The sequence below is a fragment of the Lissotriton helveticus genome, chromosome 8 (genome assembly GCF_964261635.1).
Source record: "Lissotriton helveticus chromosome 8, aLisHel1.1, whole genome shotgun sequence".
NCBI classification, from domain to species: Eukaryota; Metazoa; Chordata; class Amphibia; order Caudata; family Salamandridae; genus Lissotriton; species Lissotriton helveticus.
The window spans coordinates 614,926,591-614,932,590 of record NC_136069.1 but is presented as its reverse complement, the minus strand read 5'-3'; positions in this window follow the sequence as shown (position 1 = coordinate 614,932,590).

The window sequence follows — 6,000 nt, the reverse complement described above, 5'->3', positions numbered from 1 at the left end:
TCTTCCTATGTGCGCTGCAGAATGCAGCCTACGTAGAAAGAGGAAATAACGAGGAGAACTAAAGATATATATCTTTGTTATGCCTCCCCTGGGAAGGCATACCATTTTGACACATTCCCAGGTATAAAAGTCTTTATAAATCTGAGAATGTGTCCCTATCCATGGGTTGATGTGTGGGAGCTCCCATACTCCACCCATGAAACGCAAAGTAACGAAAGGCAGTGAGTTGCACTACCTTGCGCTACCCTTGATTTACTAAGCCACGTAGAGCCATGCAAGGTGGCTTTGCATAGCTTAGTAAATCTAACTTAAGCCCTTGCGTTGCCTTGCATGATGCAAGGGCAACGCAGGAGCTTAGTAAATCTGGCCCATATAATGCATATATCATGTGCAACTTGCTTTACACTTTTGTCCATAATGTCTGAATAAGTATATTGTGATTTACTATGCAGCATTGTCAGTGAAATTGTGTTAAAATACTTCATGAATCATTTTAACCGAGTGGTTAACCTTTACTCAACAGACCCCTGCACAAATACCATTGGGTGTGTTTTTAAACCCAGTTTCTTTATGTTAGTAAAAAAATGTAGCATAAGTTCTATCAACAGCTTTAAATCTATTCTACATGCACTACATTCCCGTTTTTCAGTTTTGTCTTTACTATCTATACTGTCACCATCTGCTAAAAAGCGGCGGCAACAGCATAGCAAACAGAACAATTTGCATCTTAATGCCAATGGATGCGAGTGTAAAGGTTGCTGCAAATTCTGTTTTACCTGTGTTTTTTCACATAAGTGCTTAAGTCTAATTTATTCTGACATTTCATGATGGAAGCTGGACTGAAAAGAATATTTATTTGTACTGAGAGGAATCAGTTTGTGAGTGAGTGATATATTCAGAGCTCTTCAGCTGAAGGACAGGACAAGAAACTTTTACTCAGGAGAAAGCTGACTCCCAGCTATCTTGGCTGCTCAGTGTTAATATTCCTAGACCTAATTTATGAACAAAACATCACTAACTTCAGTGGTCCTCAGTATCAGACAGTCAGTAAGATCTAACTTGTTTTCCAGACCAAGCTCCATTAAATCCAGGAAGACAATGTTTCCTATTTAAGGTTATATTTGAACTACTTCTACAAACCGAAAATGGTTTAAGAACGGCGCGTCCTCAAATTAAGTAGTTTGATGAAAAACAATGTAACATAGAAGTGCAGCAGCTTGATTAAGATAAACTTAAAGTAGACAGAACAATGTAGCGGTTCTGAATGAGGCCTAGAACGCACAGTCTCAGAAAGGAAGGTTTGCAAAGATCACTAGCCAACAGCTGAATGCACATATTCCTTAATGATTATTGACCGATTTTTTGTGGGCTTCGTTTGCTGGTCCATAAAAGTTACTATCCATCGTCACCTTCTATAATATAGACATGAAACCGTACACGTTGGGTACAGGCTTTACCAGCACCTAGATTAGATATGTATTTATTAGTTTATTGTTTATTTGCATAATTTGTATTTCTGTTGCTTGTTAAAGTACTACACATCATCCATGTAAGTAAATGGCAGTGGGACAACAGAAACAACTAACAGAAAGTTGTGATACTGCAGTTGCTCAGAGTAGTTGATTTATACAATGTAGCATATGTTGAGTTTCTCTTAGAACTATATAGAACAAAATGCTATTTCATCGTTCCTAGGGCATTATCAAAAGCAGAACATCTTCCTTCACAGATAGGAACAGAGCCGGACTGGCATTTTTCCTACAGGGCATTTATGAGTGCTGGAGAACTTAGTGGCTGGTTTCTGAAAGCCTGTTGCTGCTGCAGGTGCCTCTGTCACTTTCACCAGTTTCTGGGTATAGTGTAAGTTTTCAAGATGATTTCCCCTACATTAACTCCTATAGTGTGATCACAAGCGTGTTGACCTGACCTCGGTCCAGTCAGCACTCTCCCCGGCAGCTCCACCAGTAGTTTACCGCCGACACCAGCCCCAGCAGCTGAGTTTGAGCCTCGCACTCGACTCTGCCACAGGTTATTGAGCACTTGGATATTGCACCTTCTGACTAGTGCTGTGTGTGACTTTTGGCTTTGTGCACTGTTTTTCACTCTTTTACAGGTCCCTGCCTCTTCCGCTTCTCTCAGCGCCATAGCGCCTCCCGCCTTCAGCGCTCCAACGCTCCTCTCCTCCTTAGCCCCGCCCCCTACCAGACACTCTCTCGCCTCCTCCTCGAGCCTGCCTCCCTCCCCTTCATAACGGCGACTGCTGCGGAGGAGCGCGTGTGTTGACCTGACCTCTGTCCACGCAGCACTCTCCCCAGCAGCTCCGCCAGTAGTTTACCGCCGACAGCAGCCCCAGCAGCAGAGTTCGAGCCTCGCGCCCAACTCTGCCACAGGTTATTGAGCACTTGGATATCGCACCTTCTGACTATCGGTGTGTGTGACTTTTGGCTTTGTGCACTGTTTTTCACTCTTTTACAAGTCTCTGCCTCGTCCGCTCCTCTCAGCGCCTTAGCGCCTCCCGCTTTCAGCGCTCCGACGCTCCTCTCCTCCTTAGCCCTGCCCCCCAACAGACACTCTCCCGCCTCCTCCTCGAGCCCGCCTCCCTCCCCTTCATAACGGTAACCGCTGTGCAGTCGTGCAGCAGACGCACGCCGCGGGCAAGCCGCTAGCGCGCCGAAGTTGCGCCTAAGGTAAGCCTGTCTGCGCCTGTCCATGACCAGACAAGGACCAGTTCCAGGAACCTTGGTTCTCCAGGCCTCCACCGGTACACCGTCGCCAGCCTCCTCGCACTCAAGCCCAGTCACCCCGCAGACTGAGTACGAACCTCGCCGGGCAACACACAAGGACCATTCCCGTGCATACACTGCCAGAGCTCCTTCGCCGTAGACGCTACGCCTATAGCAACCAAAGGACCGCCAGCAAAAAAAAACTCCGACATGATTAACTGCATCTTCCTCAACGTGCGCTCCCTTCACCAGCACGCCATAGAGATCCGGGATACGTACGACACACTCGCGCCCGACGTCGCCTTCTTCACTGAGACCAGGACCAACGCCACCTCCGGACCTGACATTGCCACAGCTATCCCGGAGGGCTACAAGCTCCAGAGAAGAGACCGCCCAAACCGCCTGGGGGGAGGACTCGCCATTGCACACAAAACCACCCTCTGACTCTTCACCTCCAGCTCGAGCAGCCCCCTTCCCAATATAGAACACCTCCACTTCCAGATTCAAACCAACCCCAGGACGACGCTATGGGGCACAATCATCTACAGACCACCAGGACCCCGCGCCCAGCCCACTACCACCATCACCGAACTCAGCACATCCCACGCCATCACCTCCACTGACTACATCTTGCTCGGGGATCTGAACTTCCACCTCGAAAACTGCGAGGACCCCGACTCCAACACTCTCCTCAAGAACCTCGCCAACCTGGGACTGAAACAACTCATGAGCACCCCCACCCACAGAGCAGGGCACACCCTAAACCCCATCTTTGCGGAAGGGTCAAACATCCCTTTCACCCACACCACCCGGCCCTCCTGGACAGACCACCACTGCGTCCACTTCACTTTCAAGTCCAGCACCGTACCCAAACCAGCTTCGCCCCGCCTCGACGGAACTGGAGTAAAGTCACCAAGGAACTTCTTATCTCCGCCCTCCTCCACCCCCCCCACCCCCAGGGCCACCACCTACACCAACACTTCAGCCAGGGAATTCCATCTCTGGGTCTCCAGCTGCACCGACAAGCTGGCACCTCTCCGGCAGACCGCCAAAATCGCCCTCCCAAGACTGCCTGGTTCACCTCCCAACTCCTAGAAGCCAGACGCACCTGCAGACGCCTTGAAAAAACCTGGCGGAACCAGAGGACCACGGAAGCCCACACTAACCACAAGATTGCCATGAAGAACGACAACCAGCTGATAAGGGACACCAAAAGAACCTTCATCAGTGAAAAAGTCAAGACCAACGCATCCAACTCAAGGGAACTTTTCAACGTCATCCAGCAGTTCACTAAACCGTCATGTGAAGCCACCAACATCACACCCTCCCAAGAACTCTGCAACAAACTCAGCTCCTACTTCCACCTGAAGATCATGACCCTGTATGACAATTTCAGCGAGCCAACAGATGCCAACACCCCTCCACCCACAACCGCTGACACGCCTACCATCACCACCTGGGACCCCGCTTCCATCGTACTCATCTCCTCAACCATGAAGAAAACTCACTCAGGAGCCCCTACGGACCTGTGCCCCCTCACATTCACGGCCAAAGTCACAGAAAGGCTCGTGAACACCCAACTGACCACCTTCATTGAAGAAAACTGCATCCTGAACCCCTCCCAATCCGGCTTCCGCAGCAACCACAGCACCGAGACCGCCCTACTCGCAGCCACTGATGAAATCTGCATGCTGCTCGACCAGGGCAACACCGCAGCCCTCATCCTCCTGGACCTCTCTGCATCGTTCGACACCGTCTCGCACCGCACACTAGCCACCAGGCTCCACAACGCGGGAATACAGGGGGACGCCCTCAACCGGATCTGAACCTTCCTCTCTGGCAGAACCCAGAGGGTCAGGTTCCCCCCTTCCTCTCTGACCCCACCAAGATTATCTGCGGAGTTCCCCAAGGATCTTCACTAAGCATGACTCTTTTCAACATCTAAATGACCCCCATTGCTGCCATCGTCAGACAGCACGGGCTCAGCATCATATCCTACGCTGACGACACCCAGGTCATCCTCTCCCTCACCAAGAGCCCAGAAGACAGCAGACTCAGCTTCCAGGAAGGAATGAGAAACGTGGCAACCTGGATGAAGGACAGCTGTCTTAAACTCTACTCTGAGAAGATCGAGGTTCTCATCTTGGGACCCTGTCCCTCCTCCAGGGACAACTCCTGGTGGCCTCCCGCCCTCGGGGCCCCACCCACCCCTAAAGACCACGCTCGGAACCTCGGCATAATCCTCGATTCCTCCCTCTCCATGAACCGCCAAATCAACGCTATGTTCTCCGCTAGTTTCAACTGCCTTCGGACCCTACGTAAAACCTTCAAATGGATCCCCCCGACTATAGAAAGACCGTCATCTACGCACTCATCACCAGCAGACTTGCCTACTGCAACGCCCTCTACGCCCGAATCAACAAATCCCTCCTATGCAAGCTCCAAACCATTCAAAAAGCAGGCCGCCAGGCTCATCCTAGGGACACCGAGCCACGAACATATGACCCTACAGCTTGAGAACTCCACTGGATCCCCGTTGAGAAGAGGATCACCTACAAACTCCTCACCCACGCCTAGAAATCCCTCAACAACATCAGACCCACATACCTCAACAACCGAATGTGTTTCCACGCATCCAAGAGGAACCTCCGCTCAGCCGACCTCGCTGTGGCAGAGGTCCCCCGCATCCACAGAAGCAGAGCAGGCGGGAGGGCTTTCTCCTATACCGCAGCCATAACATGGAACACTCTCCCGGTAGACATCAGACGCTCTCCAACCCTGCAAACCTTCAGACAGTCCCTCAAAACCTGACTCTTTGACTGACTGGAGCTGCCTTTCCCCCCAGCGCCTTTAGACCCTCTCGGGTGAGTAGAGCACTTTACCAACCCCCGATTGATTGATTGATTGATCACGTGCATGTTTATCTTGTGTCATATGTTGTGTGTAATCACAAGCGTGATCACGCACATTGTTTACTTGTGTATGTGTATTTGGTTAAACTAAGCTCATGGCCCACATTCCTTCTCCATTGGTATCTGCAACCGAGTTTTCATACATGGTGTGGATTTCCTGGAGGACTGACCTGCGGGAAGAGAGCTTCTACATTACTTTAAATATACTTCTGTTACCTGTCTTACTTTTCCGTCTTCTGGTCCTATTCTTCACCACCACATAATTGGTGACGACCATCAGGAGCCCGCTGTAATATTTTTGGGATTTTCAGATCTGCAGTTTCTTTCAGGCAGTAACGAGGGTTGGCTTTCACTCTTCTCTGGCA